Raw genomic sequence first — 20,320 nt, forward strand, 5'->3', positions numbered from 1 at the left:
TTGCCTTTTGTTTCATTGTCTAAATGTTCTGTGTTTGTTGCATGTTCAAAAGAAAAGATCGTTAAAACTACTTGATACAACCTTTGGGCTAGTTTAACTTTGTTTTAAAGGCAGTCTTAATTTACACAACAGAGGCTGATAAGCTACCCTACACCTGCAGCTAAGAGTTGAGTTGAGCTGAAAAAGCCTTTCCAGGAATTGATTGTTGGCATAAGCTGCTTTTAAAAGAGACCAGTAGCTTTTTGGGTTTTATAAGAAAGCTAAGAGTTGTTTTGTCCTAGAAAAATCTCTGTGACAAGGTGCTTTTCTCTTGAAATTACAGCTAGAAAAGGCAACAAATTTTGTTTGGTCTAAATATATAAGATGTATAGCCACTTCATTGTTGTTTCTGATTGGTTTTAAAAGTATAAAAATGTTCTACATGTCTTGGTTATAGACTATTGGCTTAAATTATTGGGTGTGATTTGAAATTTACAACTTTGGTAACGGAAAGTTGGTGTAAAACTAACTCAGTGTTATAGTCATTCAGAAACCAGAAAACAGTATCTCTTCAATGAGATAGTAAAAACTGCTTCATGCATTCATATGTAAGAATTGGCAGCAAAACTTTGTAACATAAAGGTAATCTACTTGGTGTTGATTTTAGAAAAAATAGATTGTTTACATTGCTTCTGGTTTTGCTTCTCAAAATTAATGGTTATATTCTAATGTTACAAAACAAATTTAAAAATTTAGTTAAACTGCCAGTATTCCATTGGCTACAGTTGGCAGTTCTAATCTTGAGTTTGGGATTTTTTGATTCGCCCATGTTTATAGAAAAGGAGACAGCAGGTAGAGTTAAATAAAAATATTTAAAACAAGTTGTGATACAGTGCTGGCCTGCTAGAGATTAAGAACATTTACATTTAAATTAAGACAATGCAGACTGGGATCTTAACATGCTTGTGGGAGAAGGTCAGTGTGATGTTAATCAGGTTGAACTGCCTACACAGCTCTCAGACCATACAAGCAAAGACAGACTTAGATACATTCGTCTTTGCGATGAAATTGCACCCTCATACAATCAGGATCTGGCCATAACTTGCACAGAGCCATAGGGATGGGGGGTGTTTTAAATGTGGAAATTTAGATAGTTTTTAAAGTGACTGTTCCAGGAACAGAGGCTTGAACAACAGTCAGGTGACAAAGTTACCCGACAAACTTGTCCTTGGTGCAGGAAGGATAATCCTTGGGCCAGGCCTCAGGATATAGGCCAAGATTAAAAACATTTACATTTAAATTAAGGCTATACACAGAGTGGGCGAGGCAGGAGCTTGGATTTAAGACATTCCTTTTGTCCTGACCTGCCCCTAGAAGGGTGTTTTCTAGAATTTGTTAATTGCCTTGATTGTTCCTTAGGGAGGTGTCAGCCTCAGACTCAAAAGAAATTCAAAACAGCTTATGGGCCAGGAGTTAGAGATAATGATTCTTTTTACCCTCAATATATTAAATCTGGACAGTCAGGGCCATTCGGATGCTGACCGTCACTGTTTAGAGCCTGACAGGCCAAAAGAGATGGTCAAATGGAAGGACATCTTGACCGGACAATGGAAAGGCCCGGATCCTATTTTAATAAGAGTCAGGGGAGCGGTTTGTGTTTTTCCGCAGGAATAAGACAACCCATTTTGGCTACCAGAGCGACTGACACGACGACTCGTGATATTAGAAGATGACACCCAGGCAGACCCTCCAAACTCTGATGACAACCCTCGTGCTGATCCAAGGGATACAGGTTCCTAGTATATCAGGGGAACAATGATGGGCCATATTATCCGCCTTTCCAAAACCCATACCAGTCAGACATAATGTAGCTAATCTGTCCAGGAAATTGTTTCAATATCTTGTAGGAAATTGGTCAGAAAACTTCAATGAGACACTCAAAAAATTGAGAGCGGTTATGGTGGCCATCAACTCGACGCGCGTGGATCTGTCCCTAACTGAGGGACTCTCCTCCTGGATCTCTTCAGCTTTCTTCTTTTTTTTTAAGTGGGTGGGAGTAGGCCTGTTTGGTATGCCCTATGTTGCGGATTAGTGTTCATGCTTTGATTGGTTTGCAAACTCAGAGCTCAACAAAATCGTGACAAGGCTATTATTGCCCAGGCGCTTGTGGCCATAGAACTAGGGGCTTCCCCAGCAGTGTGGCTATCACTGCTTTGAAAATAAGTAGTCTCCCCCTCACTAGTGGTGGTGCTAATTGTTGGGCCGTCAGCCATTGCACCCCAAGGGATTTGCCCATTGCACTGGGTTGGTGAGGAGTTTTAGCCTGACTGGTCCTTGTCTGTGTAGCTGTGGTACCTGAATTTTGAGGCAAACAGCCCTTCCACCCCTAGGAGATGACTCCATTGCACAGGGATGGATGTTTGCATCTCTTTCTGTTTCCCTTAGCCCTTTCACCCAGAGGACTTGTTTCCATTGCACCTGGTAGGGTAAGGGAGACCGTCTTAAACTATTAGTCCTTGATCGCTTATTCCCCCATGATGGAATTTGCTTGATCGGGCTTGAGTTTGAGTCATATTGGTACCGTGCCAGACAGGCCAAGGGCAGCTCCATCTTTTCGTCTCCAGGCCAGCTGCCATTGGTCCCAACGACGGGAATAGGTTGATGCCATATGCCAGAGGTACACCATGAGCTGTGAGTTTACCCCATGACGGATATTGCAAGTGGCAACAACCTGGGGCACACATTCTGAGAATGCCAGGTGTGGGTGCGCAACCCTCGTAGCCTAAGACAGGGAGCTCATCATTCTTTGGTGCTGGCTATGGAAGAACATCAGCTAGCCTAATACACGGGACATTGACCAGTGCCTGTTTAACAAAACAAAAGGAAATAGCCAGTAGACAGATTCCTCAGCCGTTGCACCCCAAGGGCTTTTGGTGAAGACACCCTATGAAGCCTCAAACATATCTGTACACAGTCCCTGCCCACTAAGGTGTTCGTTCCATGGATAGTAGGTCTGGTAAGTCAATGACGGAGCGGACGGATAAGCCTCGGCCACCTAAGACAGGGCAGCCCCGGGTGGGGAGGCTGACCCAGTGACGGGTAAGAGTTTGAGCACCGCCCTCCAAAGAGACTCAGACCCACCATGAGACCCCCAAATATGGGAGTTACAAAACCTTCCCAGGGATCTCAACTACCACCCTCTGTAATAAACAAAAAAAGGGGGAGATGTAGGAAGCCGCGGCTTGTGCTGGCAGAATCCGCCATTGCAAGATGGCGCTGGCATCCGGTGCTCCTCCTAGTAAACAAGTAAACTGCGCATGTGCTATGGTAAAAGAGCGCTGAAGTCAAAGCCCATCCCAGGGCGTTCTGGCAGGCAATGAGTAAGCAGCCAATCAGAAATGAACACATCGCTCTAAGGGTATATAAGCAGTGCCTTTTCAGGGCCTGGGGTCTTCCTCTTTACATTGGAATAAACGTTTGCTGCGGAAGGATCCTGGTGTGTTGCTGTGTCTTCCTTGCTGGCAAGGTGGGCGCGGGCCACAGATCTTATGGATAGGAAGCTTTGATGGGAAAGTACTAACTTAGATAAAAATAAGTGACCAATATGTCTCATGGATAGGAACATAGCAACCTGTTCTGCCCTGCTTCTTCTGTGAAATTTTCATATTCTGTTCTGGAAGACATCTGTACTCCCCCTGAGAATACCTGTGCTCCTGAGAAACAAAGAAGACATCCCCCTCCCCATATCCTGCTTCTATGTGTATATAACCCCCATGTGGAAAAAGTAAAATTTGACAGTCTGATCAGCTTTCCAGACAGGCTGTTGTTTTTTTGTGCACTCCTGTCCCACATTCTATCTTTCAGGTGGTCCCCTGGTCCTAGTCCACTGCCCTGCTGGACGGGGCATATCTAGATAGAGACTATTATGGTTTCCCATGCCAGTTATTTTTGTTATTACTTTAAATAAAATTTTTTCCAAACTCCAAAACAGGATTATTATCCTAAGACATGAATTTGCTTTGAAAATGTGAATAAATCAAATAGGCCACCAGATTGTTGACTTTATGAAAATGAGAGTCACTGTCTTAGAAGCGTAGCACCCATCCCTTTACCACCTTCTGTAGCACAGCTATTTGCTCACTTACATTTTAAACATCATGCTATTGTGATCACATTTCAGAAATTCATGAGAGGAGTCTTTGTACGGAGGCACATCTGTGTAAGTAGCAGGATCTTTATTCAGTTATCATTTTGATTATTACCATATGTATATATGTATATGTGTATATGTGTATACATGCATACATGTAAGTATGCATATATACATATATATGTACGTATATATGTATGTATATGTGTGTGAATTTATATAGAGTGATGTATATTTATATATATTTGAACTCAATAGTATTAAATAGGATAATGATTGGAAATTCTACTTCTGATGATTTGCTATTCAACATTTTCTTTATTAATAAAAACAAGGAAAGAAAAACAATCTTGCAAAATCAAGATAATATTAAATCAATTATGATTACTACTGGTCTTTTTTCCAGTATATATCATGCTCATTCCTTATACAAGAGGACTAGCATATTGTTGAAATAAATAACCTATGAGCTAAATGGCTTATTATTAAAGGAGAACAAGATTGGTACATATTTTTGAAAAGTATATTTCAGAAAATTAGTATTTTGGTACAATATTCATGCGACACGTCAACTGATTATTTTTGACATTCTATCATTTAATTTTCCCCGAAATTTCACCTAAAAATTTGTGTATAAACAGAATATTTATTATAAGTAACAGCTTACAATATGCAGAAACAACAAAGTAATACTGTTTTTAAAGTCTTTAAAAAGGCCACTGGTAAAGGTAACTTTTTATTTGCCAGATGTAATTGTCGTCTCGAACGCTTATTGCTGATTAAGCTCACCCTTTCTCACCTCTCTGAACTGCTTGCTGGTTCAATTTGACTGCTGTGGTACAATCTTCTCTTCAAGCATGCTGTTTCATAGTGAATCTCACTGCTTCTGGAAATGCTCTGCTTGACCTCATACTAAGTCTGGCAATATGTTCTCATTTTTTGGTTCCTTCCCATTCTCTGGTTCATTTTGTCTGCACCTGTGTCTAGCTTGTTTTCTCTGTAACCTGTCTCTGTCAAATTGTCCCAGTAAAGGCCCCACATCTTTACCTTCTCTCTTGCTGCTCTTCTAAGTTTCCTCCCTTTCCTGTGTTCTTCTCTTAATTATGCTCTCCTTCCTGTGCTGTTCTCATTTGAGTTGGGTATATATATCTTATACGACTCACTTGGTCAACTCTTTCTTCTTCTTCCTTCCTTCCTTCCTTCCTTCCTTCCTTCCTTCCTTCCTTCCTCTTCCTCCTCCTCCTCCTCCTTTCTTCCCCTCTCTCTCTCTCTCTCTCTCTCTCTCTCTCTCTCTCTCTCTCTCTCTCTCTTTCTCTCCCACTTTATCTGGCCCTCAATTAGATGTGACTTTGAAACTACAAACTAATTTAACTTCATTGTTTGGGATTAAAAGTGTGCATTTGGGGTTAAAGGCCATGTCTTTAGTCCAGCCAGAGGGATTTAAGGTATGTAATTCCAGCCAGATCACACAGATCTAGAAGGTCTTTGGATGCAATCTCTTAGAAGGGCAGACATGCTGCTTTATTAAATTATTTCTAAGAAAATGAAAGCTTAAGTAACATAATCACATTGTTTTAAATGTGTGTTTGCCTCCTGTTCTTTAAATATCTTAGATTTGAGAGACTCTATAAACAGAATAAGTTGCAGTTATTCTACCATCTTATTTTTCCCAGGACAAGAATGCTACCAATACCTCAGAATTGAAGTAATCTTCCTCTGAAAATCTGGTTGCTTCACATTGCCTCCTGAATTGTTGATTAGAAACACATTATTGATGGCTATTTTCTACAAAGATGTAGAAAGGCAGCTTATTCTGTTAATCGTGGATATATGTTTGATCAGATGATAGCATTTCTAGAAGAACTGTTCTCTTTGTGAAATTTTTAGTGTATTTTCTTTTAATGGCATATTACCTTCTGGAGAAGCAACAGGAAAAAAGTTTATATGGTACAACTTTAGGAGTCATAAATACAGTATCTAAGAAGCAGCTGAAGAAAAAACCTCTATTTTGTTTTTTACCATTATATCTATTAAATGCCAAAGACAACCAAAAAATTATAGTACAATCTTTTTAGATCTTTTATCAAAAGTTGCAAGTATTAAACCTATTCTTACCCAATTTTAAAAAGTTTTAAAATATGCATTCCATAATGTGATTAAATGGAATAGATTACATGGCTAAAACTTAGAAACATTTTTAGATAGCAGTGTAAGCAGGTGACAAGTCTTCATGTCAGTTGGCTAATCAGCACAGCTAATCAGTCCTGGAATCCTTATGGTTCAGTGGCCAGCAATGGAGCAAATGGCCGGTCCTTGGCATTAAGGAGTTAAGTACTCCTTAGTACACACTTTGAAAAAGTTTTGCACCATGCCCTTTTAGACAATGACTAGTTGTTAAGCTCAAGACTAATTAACATTTCAAAAACTAGTGTTAATCAGTATTAGGAAGACTCTGGGGAAACACTTCCCTGCAGAGACCCTTTTCTTCCTGTGCTTTAAAGCAATAACTTCTAAATTATTACTTTAATTTTAAGTTGTGTTTGGCACATAATAAACAAACCTAAAGATCAGTAACATAAAAGAAATAGAATACTGATGGTTTCCTTATTCTTAACACAAATAAAATAAAACAGATACTGGTTGTGTTTGGAAACTAACTCAAATATATAAGATAACCATACTTTTAATATAAGTCTATTTAATCAAATCCATAGAATGTATGAGCTGGTGTAAGATTATTCTTTGTATTAGCAATATTTACTGCTGCCATCTGAATATTCAGAAAGGTATGTTTTATGTGATTATAATCATCTAATTTAAAATTTTGTATTTACGTTTCAGAAGGGTCTTTGTAACCCAGATTTCTTCTAACTTTATGCATGAAGACTCTGCCCAAGATCATGAAAGTAATGATTGACAGACTTCAATTTATGAAGGCAGCTTATTCTGCTCTTCATGCATATATGTTTGATTAGATGATAGCAAATGTATGGTTAAAAATTCCAGTTCTGTTTTTTGAGGAGTGTAAATTACCATAAACCATTGTTTCCCAAGAAATTTTTGTTTTCTTAATCCCTAAATTAATAATTATTCTTTTTAGTTATAGAAAAGTACCTCTTTTTTAAAAATACATCATATCATCTATATCATCTAATGTTGCATATTTCAAATTATTTTGACATCTGCAATGTGTTCAATTAAAATACAATGATAAAAAATCATACTTTAATGATCCCCTTATGTTGACAACAGCAATTTTTAATGCTATTTATTTATGTATTTATTTATTTTACATCCTGAATGCAGTTTCCCCTCCCTCCTCTCTTCCCAGCTCCTGCCTGATACCACCCCTCTTCCCTGAGATCAGGATCTCCTAATGGGTACTTATTAGCATATTAGGTTGTATCCATTTGCTTCTCTCCTATTAACTGTGTCCTTGCAGCTAACGTCATTGTTATAGAGTTTTATGTTTGACTTAAGAAAAACAATATCCCTACTAAAAACTTGCTGGAAGTATGAGAGGAGATGGTACATGTTTTCCCTTTAACATAGTGAGAGTTTAATGCAACATTGAAATAGTATTTACATCGAAAGTCAGGGGAAAATGGAAAAGTCAGTTCCTGTCATAGATGACCAGAACAGTCTCTCTCTGAAACCATGGGCCCATTTGTAGACCTGCTTTTTCTTTATGTTGTAATTTTATCAAGGAAGGAGGTTGTGACCATAGATTAAACACACACACACACACACACACACACACAAACATACACACACACACACGTGTGTGTATATACATATTGTCTTTGTTTCTTTGCCTTTGAAAAATGAAATTTGTAGTTTCAGAGAATTCATGAGAAATGTATACTCTGAGGAAAGTCTTCCCACCTGGGAGGAGTTCAGATAACCACAGTAAGGATGATAGAAATCAATACTGACATTTTGACACTGTCTGAATCTCAAAAGGTGAATAATAAATACTAAATAATAAATCCTAAATGTTGTAGGGACCTGAAGTGCAGGGAAGATGGCACACATACCTTCAACTTTACTTTGAACAGTGTGCTCATCAAGAAGTCCTCTGTAAATTGTCTCTTCCTATCAGCCCAAGGCTCTGCACTGCCCTAATGTAAACTTTAGGGCTTAGAGTAGACTTTTATGATTAATGACATCCAACCCAGGGAGTTTCTAAGTAGATTTGGTTAGGCCTCCAATAGTAAAATGATATTTCTTTTCATCATACACAATGCGAGTAGGGCTTCTGGGCTTAGTATGATAGATAAGAAAAAATCAATTTCCTCTATCAGGTCTCTTTCCAGTAGCATTAAGCCAAGTAGTGAGATGAAAGCAAAAATAAAATAAAAAATAAAGAGAAAGAAATACTATTCTTTATGACTCTTCCTTTCTGATTTTTCTCCCTCTTCTCAAGGCTGTCAGTTAAGAGAAAGATCTGAGTCCTGTATGTGGTAACTGGACAGCTAAGAAACATGAGGAGGAGTGGTGCTATTGGGTAAATTGGCCCCTAAATGCCAAGATGGTTGGCAAGCATAGGCCATGAACAGATAACTGAGACAGTAGAGAGAGTTTTATGGAAAATCAATAACTATAAACACTAAAGCACTAAATGTTAAAACTTCTGGGAAGAAATGATCTAACTGTGTGCAATTTTGTTCAGAATTAGAGGACATTTCATAGCTAAATACTAGTTTTTGAGACAATGCAATGTTACATACCTCATAATAGAATTAAACTCATGATCCACCTTCTTTAGGATTCTGAATCCTAGGAGTACAAGTACACATTGCTATATACAAGTGTAATTTATGTTTTAAATTTGAAAAGAAGGTACGTATGTTAAGTATATCCTTTACGTGAAATAGATTGCACACATTTCTTAAGAAGTATACAGTATGTATACTATGACTACAGGATATTTTAAGACAGGGTTTCATGTGTAGAGAAAAGAAACAATGCCCAAATTCTTAAGAATGTGTCTTAGGGGAAAGATATGAATATCTGCCAGGTGGTGACTTTTCTCCTTTTGTAATGTTTACCTAGAAGGTTTAAAAGAAGAAAAAAACACAATTTACTCCTTCATAAGATGCTTAGTACTTTCAAAAATTCTCTGCAGACATTTGAATCACATGATTCCCTCTCTGATTACAAGCCATTTTAACTTTATTTTATTAGGTGTAAAATTATAATAATTAATTACAGAATTTTGAAAGTAATATAATATTAAGTGATATAAAAATCCATCCAGTGGTATATTGTACACAGAAACTCTCAGTGTTACCTATTATACATCAACTTGGCAAGGAACTGTATAAAAACATCATAAAAGTTACTTCACCTGCCCTCTGGTTGCTTCTTGAAAGACCATCTCTGATCATGGCTTGTGCACACATATCCCTGGATATCATTATCCTAGGATCATGTTTATGATTTTCTAAATATGACTCATTCTTCACTTATTTATTTATTCATCTTATCTGTCCCTTGAGAGTGGTTTTTTATTCCCATGGAGTTAAGCAATGCAGCTTAGTTGGAGCACAGTTCCCAGCATACATTCAATATTTGTGTCATTTTTTGACTTTACATATAAACCTAATTTGAATCATCACAAAAGGACATCCAGCCTAGAACCAAGAAGATCTGTAAGTACAATACAACTTCACAACATGCTTATGACCTAGATTCAAGAACTTCTCAGTATCCTTAAAATAACCTTTTTTAAAAAACACATTTTCCTTGCCTTAAAAAACCTGTGTACTTTTAAATTGTTCTTTCCTTTTTTAAGATTATAGTATTATTTCATTTTCTTTCTTCTATTTTGTTTCTCCAATGCCTCCTATATACCCCTCCTTGCCCACTTTGAAATTGCCTTTATTTTCCATAAATAATCGCCTTTATTTTCCATAGTTGTTGGATACACACACACACACACACACACACACACACACACTGCTCAGCCTGTATAATATTACTTGTATTTATGTTTTCAAGACTGGCTATTTGGTATTTAGCACCCAATTGGTATGCTTTTTTTTTCTGGGGAAGACTATTTTTTCCCAATCTCAGCCTCCTTGCCTTTTAAATACTTATAGTGTTGTAGAAACTACAGTCATATAGCGTACAATTAAAAAAGCAAGTCAGAGCTTGGTAGCAGTTAAGAATAAATCACTCCATGAGAGTCTGGCTAACCATAATTCCATTCCCTGAACCCAGAGCAGACATATGTGTTACCAAAAGGAAAAGAAAGACTATTATCAATAGAGAAAATTATGCCATAGCTGATATCATGGTTGATTTGTTCTATTGTTTGGTGAGTCTGACATGTTATCCAGGCTGGATTCCAATTCTAGATAATTCACATCAGAACTACCAACTAGTCTGTTTCTGGGGTTCCAGCTGTGTAACCATATCTAGTTTACAAGATATTTCTTTAAGAAATAAATGTTTAATATCAACCCTATTCTTTTGTTAGACAAATAAAAAAGCTAGCTGCCTAGAAGTGAATATTTTTAAATATAATCAAAATCTTGGTAAAAAGATGAATAAAACTATTGCTAGCATCAGCCCATTATTTGACCACAGAACAGTCACAAAGAGGAAATTATGGAAATAAATATTGAAGGCAAAAATGCTAGAGCAAAATGCAGGTAGAAATGCTTCTAATGACTAATGACTGATAATGTCCTTGACTGCTCTTTGACTTCTACACAAAGACATCAGGTGAGGAAGAAAGAAAGAGAAAATCATTATTCCTTGGCAAATTCTCTCAAATAATGTGGACTACAGAATCTGTTTCATGCTAATAACCTAGTCTGGATGCCACATGCTCATGATCCTGACACTTCAGCCGGTTCATGGTGAGTTTGAGGCCAGTGTGGGCAACAAAAATACACAATAGACTATACAAAATATCTCATAAAAGAAATTCCATAGTCACATTAGATTATGAATTTGTTGAACATATCAGGCCAGGATACCTCCTTTCAATGAGATAGTTTAATTTTATTATCCTTTTAAAAGGTGATGTCCTCTAAAGCTCATAGTTTCTTTTGATCTCTAGTTTAACATAATTCTTTATCTATGTGATTTTATATTTTCTTTGAAATTAATGAATTTGAATGGCTATATTGAGTATAAATATTTAATTTATGATAGTCTGAATTAAAAACGATTTCATTTTATAAATTATTATTTTTTAATGTTTAACAATCTATTGGAAACATTTTTTCCTTTGATTACACAGATTACACAAAAAAAGTGTGTGCCTTTTGTACTTGATAGCATACATGTTATGCTCCCAAAGTTTCAAAAGGTTGATGTGATGTTTGTGACCCATGGATGGACATGTACAGGGTCGTTAACCAGTGGAGGAGGTTCGCAAAGAAAACTCTTGGGCTGGTTTGACAAATGCAGATGATGATTAAGTATGCGACATTGTTCCCATTTATTCAACGCTGCATCAATCAGAGCTCCAAGTCAGCCTGATGCAATGGGCTACTCTTGATGTGGTCTTCTGAATAAGACAGAGTGTTAAAATGAGGTCATGACCACTTTTCATGGTACTTTTTTGCTTGGCTACATTCCAGCTTCTCTAATTAAAGTCTATCTTTCTAAGACCCCTTTCCAGTTTTAATTGGGTATGTTATTTCTTGTGAATTGTATGGAATTGTTATTCACTGTCATAAGCAGTAGCTGTATTTTACCATAGAGGTGGCTGCATTTTATCATAGGGATCAAAGGAAGGAAACATGAATATAACTTTTTTAAAAGCACTTTGCAATGCTTTGAGCTCTTTGGAAGAGAGCACTAAAGGGGAAAATAATAGTGTTCTTAAAATGTAAAGTACAGCTACTATCATTTTTTGAAAGAAAACCTGGAGATTAAGAATATATTTTTTGTAGAATGGCAGAAAAATGTTATTTTAGTGTTCTAGGAAAAAATGGGAATAAATATGATTATTATTTAAAGAGTTAATAAAGGATGTTGTCTCTGAGAAGTTTCTGTGTTATCTGCATTTAGGGAAAAATGTTGAAAATTCTAAGTCTATCTAGGGAGAAATTTTTGCAGAATATACTAGTTTCTCAGTGCTAAAAAAATCTACTTAAACCGCTCCTCAGTTTATACCCAGGCTGCAGTCTCATTTACAGTTAATTTTCTGTTTCTTCTATATGGATTGGCAGTCTATATTGAACAAATATACTGCCAGGAAAATGAGAAATTCTCACATCACACTGTGCCTTTCTTGATCTCATTTTTCATTCTTTAATTGAATGGTTGAGTCATACCTCCTGTAGGAGTATACCCACACACACATCCACATAAATACTAACAATATTAGTCTCTTAGAACAATGGTCAGAAAGAGAGGAGGAGAAAAATGCCTTTCTATTACAGACATGATAGCTAGTAAAAAAAAAAGTATTGGTTACTTTACATGGATTTAAATTTTTAGAATAAAGAATTATATTGATTTAGCAGACCAAAGTAAAGATATAATGCTCTAAGATTTAGGCTAAAAACTGAAAAATAAGTATGTGTAGATGAAAATTTGGATACTAGAAAATCAATTCATTATAAATTGAATATTTACTATAAATTTAATCAGAAGTTGATTCTACAAATTAAAGCAATTAACACAAACCAAGAAAACATAGTTATATAGTTCACACATGTATATAGCTCTATAACAACACATGACTTGAGAATATAGAGATGTTTCTATTCCTGAAATTATTTAGGATATCATATATGTCATATGATATATATAATATAAATATATTAGGACATATTTAGGATATATATTCTGATTAAGGGTTCCTGCAAGAAAGTACTGTACACATTAACAACAGATATTGAAACATCCATGCAGCATTTTTCTTAGTACAAGTATCATAAAATTTAATATACAGTATTGCACAAACACCAATTTCTATAGAATACACTCTTTCATGTCTACATAACTTCTTACATTGGTTTCATCCTTACTTGACTACTAAGTTCATAATTTTATCTCATGTTTTTCAGCTCCTTGGCTTATTACGATTTGGCCTCTGCCTGGCCCTGATACTCATTTTGCCAAGTTATAATGAATATCTTAAACCCAACAGCTAACTCTATACATGAAATGTTAAAATTATATTCCACTAACTAGTTCTTTCTTTATCTATCATCCCACTTCCTTCACAGTCTCCTAAATTTTTTGATTACTGTCTTACTTAAACATATACATATAGATATATATGCATTTATAAAATATCTGTCTACAGAGGTCAGGAGAGGGCATGTGATCTCTTGGAGGTAGAATCACTTGCAGTTGTGAGTAGTATGATTTGTGCCCTGAAAACAGAACTGCAGTTCTCTACAAGGACTGTGAGCTTTCTGAACCATTGAGACATCTGTCTACCCCATGCTATCATTTCTAAGTCTCAGTTCTGATCTGTCTATATTATATAGCAAGAAGGGGAGATGTCTACTACAATATGCAGTAATCTCATGTAAATATGCCAAAGTTTCTCTGTTTTTCTCTCAGTGGTAGAGTCAAATTTCTCCTATTCCAATTTCTACCAGTGAGTGGTAAATATATATATATTTTACATACATCTTCAAGTGCAAAATATGAATTTCTCTTGGGTATGAACCTAGGAATATAATTTCTGGCTTTTAGGTCATGGCTATATTTACAAGACAAAAACAAAGTGATTTCCAGTTTCATTCCTAATGGCCATATTTCAGACATTCTTTTATTTAACAGTTTTTTCTCATTAACAAAAAATGTCGCAAAATTTGTCAAACAAATAAATATAAAATAATATTTATTTTTAGTGATATGTACTAATTATCTGTAGTTTATTCTACTGAAACTTATTCTTCCTTGATTCCAGTATTGGTTAATTTCTAGAACATGTTATTGTCTCTGATATGTAAAAATTCTGAGGAATAAATCTTAAGTGATTTAATAAAAAATTATGCACATAATATCAAAAGTTGAATTTCAGCAGCATATTTATAATGAAAAACACACATACAAAGAAGGCATTCAATATATTCTTGAAAATGAATATTTATGAAGAAAACAATGGCATCCAAGTTTTGCCATTTTCATATTAACAAATATATGCTCCAAATATTTTAACACTTCAAAATTACTTACAGAATATTTCCATTTACTTCTTTGAACAGAAGAACAATAACATCATTCAAAATGTAATTCAAGTCATCACTCAAGCTCATTGTTGGACCCTAGCACCTGGGTGGCTCTCTAAAGACAGAACAGCTGTCACTCACCAATACATAGTGGCTTAATATCTACTTATTTATTTTTTAAAAGTCAACCTAAAGTTTGATAAATCTCACGTACTGTTACATCTCTAAGGTTTTGTTAAAAATAATTGCTTATAAATACTTACATGCTAACTTTTCAGTCAGTACTGATCTACAGGTATTGCTTCAGTTAATTCTAAACAAAATAATGTCAATTTAATCTTAGTGAGTTGTGGGTACAGATTTCGAGTGGCAGCCATTCTCCACATGTGGTTTCTGTGATAGTATCTGGGGATTCACCAGGTCCTCCATTTTTCAGTTATACATCAATATGGAGTCATGGGTTTTCATATGCTTTGTCTGAGGAAATGTGCTGCAAGAAGCTGAATTTTGGGGCACATGTGGGAATTTCTTTGTCTTTCAAACATCACACATAAGAATTTAGAAAATAAAATCAAATATGCTATTTTCTACTAGCTTTGATTTTGACAAGTTATTTTTTTATGAAAAGTATTTTTACTAACTTATTTTAATAGGTATTTTTTGTTATTTGGAAGTAAATTATTAATTTGATAGTTCAGTTTTGATTTATCAAAGAAGTACTGTGAAAAATGATAATTTATTTAAATAAAAGCTCCATGAAAATTTCAGTACTTTTTTTATAGGTTTAGTCTTGTTCATTTAGCTATGTTGCTTATATAATTTTTGGTCTTCTAAGCTTCCTAAAAATGTAGATATTTGTAAAGAATCCAGAAATGTCCTAACCTTGATATGCTGCTCCTAAAAATATATATATATTTTAAATAAATGATAGATTAAAGCAGGTGAATAATTTGTTACAAAAATTAAGATGGGCAGCTTCACTTACTCTTAACAAAAGATAGTGACATACTTATTCCTTATTACAATGATTCAAAACTCCTACACTATGTCAGGTACCAAGACAAATGCTCAATGGTTGCATATGACTACTGACACTGCTGTTCATGACTATCCGCTAATACAAGCAACTGCTTCTTTGGGGAAGTCAGTTGTGCCTTCCTGGAAAGAAGAATTGCCCCAGCTTGGTCTTTGACTGTTTAAATCCAAGGAAGGTGTGGTGAAAGGCCATAAGATGCTCCTCTGAGTATTTAGCAACCCCCTCCTGTTGTTTGCAACTTTTTTGCTTCATTGAATTCTTGAAGGGGAAGAATGGATAGGCAATTCCCACTGGGTAAAGGCTTTCCAGCTGGTCTTTTGTGGGAAAAGAGTACTCACACATCTTTAACCAACTCCTTCACCTGTACTCTGTATAAGAGCCTGGCAAATTCACTAGGCCACCAGAGTGATTTTGGCAAATTCATGCCTTGGTTTGACATTGTGTTCTCAGTGTTTACAGCTCAGGAAATGAAGGAATTTTAACTGTAGATACAATGATGAAAATTACTTGGTCTTTTGTCGACTACAATTAGCAAAATTGTAACTCAGCAATTATAAAGCCCTGGAAAGGTTCAGAAACTCTTTTAAAAGTAGAACTTGCTGTAGTGGCTTAAATAAAAATGGCCTCCGTAGGGCCATAGGAAAGTGAACTATTAGAAGATATGGGCCTGTTGGAAAAGGTATGGCCTTGTTGGAAGTGTGTTTCAGTTACTCAATGCTGCCTCTCTTCCGGATTCAGATGTAGAACTCTGCTCCTCACCCAGAATCATGTCTGCCTTCAAGCTATCATGGACAATAAAGGACTAAACCCCTGAACTGTAAGCCAACCTAAATTAACCGTTTTCCTTTCTAAGAGTCGCTGTGGTCATGATGTCTCTTTATTGCAATAAAACTCTAACTAAGACATTTGCCAATATTGCTAATTATAATACTTGCTATTCTAGAAAACTTCAGTTCTTGAAGCAGTGGGACTAATACACACATATTATAATTAAAATGTGTGGGATAGGATGGTGCTTGGCACCAAGCATGAAGATCTGAGTTTAATGTCTAGAGCCCATGTGTGAAAGGAGAGAACTAACTCTTAAGTTTCCTCAAGGTGCATATGACTGGTTTGGTCATATGATTTCCTCATGATGAATAAATCAGTAAATAGCATTAACATAAAGGAAGAAATTACCCATACAATTACTTTTTAAATGTTAGCATATAACATTCAAAAGCGATTTTTAGAATGCAAAGTTTAATGACTATTTCCCCTAGTTAGATATAAAGTGAAATATGGTAGTACTTTTCATTTATTAGTTATATTTTGACTAACAGTATCTTAACACTTTAAATAGAATAAATGTAATTTCATGATGTGCTATACTACTCAGTGGCAAATAAATGAAACTGCCCTTTGGGTCAGAAATGCTTTGAAAGTAAACATGCATATGAAATATTTTTCTGATATTTCTGAAGGTAGAGAACAAAGTCCTGTCCGGTGTTCAAAGTACAATGACATTAAATACATCTGAAATATTAATATTCAGCTATTTACTTGCTTATAATAAAAGGTGACATGTGAAGCTTTATAGGTCTGGGAAGAATATTCTCACATACCCGCCCATCATACGCCCTATGCTGCACATTCCTAAGGACACATTACACAGTGAAGTGGCTGCTAACTCTAAAGCGATGAGATTTCAGAATCCTGAGATAAAACCAGAGGGGGCTGCCATCCTCACTTCATTACCCTGTTACCATCTTGGATTGTACATGCTGTTTTATATATCGTTTTGATGTTTTTATCCTATTGATATAGGCTCTTATACTCAATGCCTGTTTTATTCTGCTTAGTGATTCTCCTAGGTATTTTTAAATAGATATAAAGGTAGGGTACTAAAATCTATAACCTAGCTATGATTATAATTTCTTTTATGATAGATTTCCTTCACTTGGTACAAGTGTATAACCACAGGCCCACCATTAATGCTTTCTAAATCATCTCTACACTAAAGAGTAAAATGCTGTACTCAGTATTATGTTTGGAAGACAAGTGTATTGTTTTATTTATTTGAGACCATAGTAGCTGATCCATGCTATTTTATTATACTCTTGGCTGCAAGTCTTCTTCTTGTTCACTGTAGTGATCTGTTTGTTCCAAGGTGCCCACCCCTTCTGTCTGTCCCAGTATTTGAGCCAAGTACCACAGGCACCCATGGGGTGAACTTGGCAGCTGGGAGACCCAGATGCTGAGCTCCAATATGTAATTTTCCAGCAGCAGCATCTGGGTGTCTGGTTGGCCTTTTATCAGGCTTATGTTGTCTGTCAGGGTGACTATAGAAAGTCTGTGAACCTGGCACAAAATTTATCTCTTCAACCCACAAACTATCTTGACCATAAAAATGTCATTTTCTATTTATCCTCAGGTGGTAGTGTACAGTTGTCCTATGTGATACGGCTGGATGAAAAAAAATTCAGTAGATTTTCCTGGAAGTCACCTTGTACATTTAATCTTTACATGTGTTCCTCCACTAACTTTTCTGTGCAGTCCAGAGCTAAATATTTTCCACTTGTATTCTTAGGTCTATGTTCACTTCTCTCTGCATTTCCACTGTGAGTCAGCAAGTGAAATAAAATGAATCAGTGTCTGGCACATGTGTACATGAGCCATTGCCTTGTGATTGGACCTCTCAGGCTCTAATGTTCCCTTTGTTTTAGGTTCTGATTTCAGGCACCAACTATCAAAATATGTCTCATATCCACTATGGCACATTCACTGTTTGTATTAAAAGTAAGAACGTTAAACTGAAAGAATCAATATTTTAATGAAAATATAAACAGGACTTATATATCTTTCTAGTACACTACTTTAATATATATTTATATATTAATATATTATATAATATATAAATATATATATTTAGTAATATATATAAATGTGTATATATACATATGTGTATATATATGTGTATATATATAAAGACTTTTCTCTATTTTATGTCTCTTCAAAACTAAATCATACAAATTAAAATGACCTTGTTATCATTTCTCTCTTGGATTGCAAATAAGAGAATTAAAAGAAAATTTATCCTTCTCCTAAAGACTTTTAGAACACAAATAATTTTTATATTTAAAATTCTCATGTTTAACTTATAAAAAGAAGAATAAGTTTCAAATGCCAATTACAAAGAAAATGTGAAAATTTTATTATAGCAGAAAAGTCATTATTTTATTGTGAAAATTTGATTCTATATACTTTGTATAGTCTAAGTTAAAAAAGTCAAAAAACCATACAGGTACACAGTCCTTCTTGATGTGAAAACCCAACTCCCTATACAATAAAATGTGACATCTTTCCTACTGATAAGTGCTTAAGACTTGTTCATTAATTTTATCACTAACATAAACTTTTAATATGCATATGATCAAAATATAGGACTTCTAGGGCAGCTTAAAGTGACTGTAGCCTGTAATTACCATTCCTGTAGTTGATTAGAATAATCTGATTGCAATTATTCAGTGATTTTAATACAAGCCTCAAGCTACATAACAATAATTCGAGTGCAGTCACTAGGAACATGTATGTATTTGGCTGTGAAATGATGTTTTAAACCATAGCGATTCAAAGATCTGACTATAGTTCTAATTAAATTATATTTATATAATCATGTTAAAGAAATGTATTTTGCAATATGTTAACTAATGCTAAACTGAATATAAGTCAAAATAGATCATTATCACACATTCTTTAAGCAAAAATAATCAAGAAATTAATTTTTATGATTTACAAAAATCACTTTATATGACTGTCCATATAAAAATACTTTTAAACAGATGTAAAGCAGAAGTGGAGAATCAGCCAAGGGGTGCATCCGTTGCAGCACATTAGTGTGACCCTAAATATTTTTACTGAGATATAACACTGGAAAGACTTAAAGGCCAAATGAATGATGAATTATTTATTCAGCTGAAGTTTCTAGAACCAGATTTCAAAGAAAATATTTGATGAAGAAATCATTCATTTCAAGTTATAAGAGATAAGATTAAGTGGCAGACTGAAACACACGTTGTCAAAGATTTTCAGGGAAACCTTCCAAGAAAAAAGAAAATCTTTTGGTAGAGGGAGGGGTGCATGATTTTAATTACAGCATCTTAGTCAGAACACTCAGATCTCTTTGAGCTGGAGATTGGTTTGGTCTAAAGATCACCTAGGACTACAAAGTGAGACACTATCTAAACAAACAACCAAACAACAAACATCAAGACCTTGGAGAGGAAAATATACATTGAATATAAACATTGTGGTACTATTCCGGATTTAATTTGTTTCATTTTCTCTATTTTTAAGAATAAAAAATAATAATAGCATCATGACTTCAAAACTCCAAATCAGAAATTGTAGAACACGAAACAGAACTACCAGATAATTCATATAATGGCAAAGTAGTTAGAACTGAGGGATATGCAGTGAAATAATTGAAATAGTTTCAAGACACTGTCTTGAACTAGAATTTCAGAATTACTGGACTGTCTAAAAAGATGGAAAAGTCAGACTGATGGATTACCTTGACAAGTGGATGCTGTTCAAAAAAATCTAATCAGTGACCCAGTTTCCTTCCATATGGATTTAAGAATTCAGAAAAAATAGCAAGGAGACAGAGAGCAGTCTTTAGTTTTAAAGATTGCCATTGGAGAAAAAATTGAATGATTATCCTCTCTACCTATGGCAGATTAGAGCATACATACATACATACATACATACATACAAATATATATTCCTTTCTGATCCTAGACTCATATCAGTGTGCAGGAACAGAACAATGCCTTCTATGCTGGCTGCTGAACCGAAGTGAGTGAGTGCACAAGGTGCTTCTATAAGTCTGTAGGTTAAACACAATATAAGAAGAATAAAATGGAGTGATCAGAATAAGTGATTTATTTAATCTTCTAAGAATAACTCAGGAATTAAAGAGACAGTTGACTGTGACTATATCTTTTTTACAATATACAGACA

Source organism: Grammomys surdaster, unplaced genomic scaffold (genome assembly GCF_004785775.1).
Source record: "Grammomys surdaster isolate TR1022 unplaced genomic scaffold, NIH_TR_1.0 126391, whole genome shotgun sequence".
NCBI lineage: Eukaryota > Metazoa > Chordata > Mammalia > Rodentia > Muridae > Grammomys > Grammomys surdaster.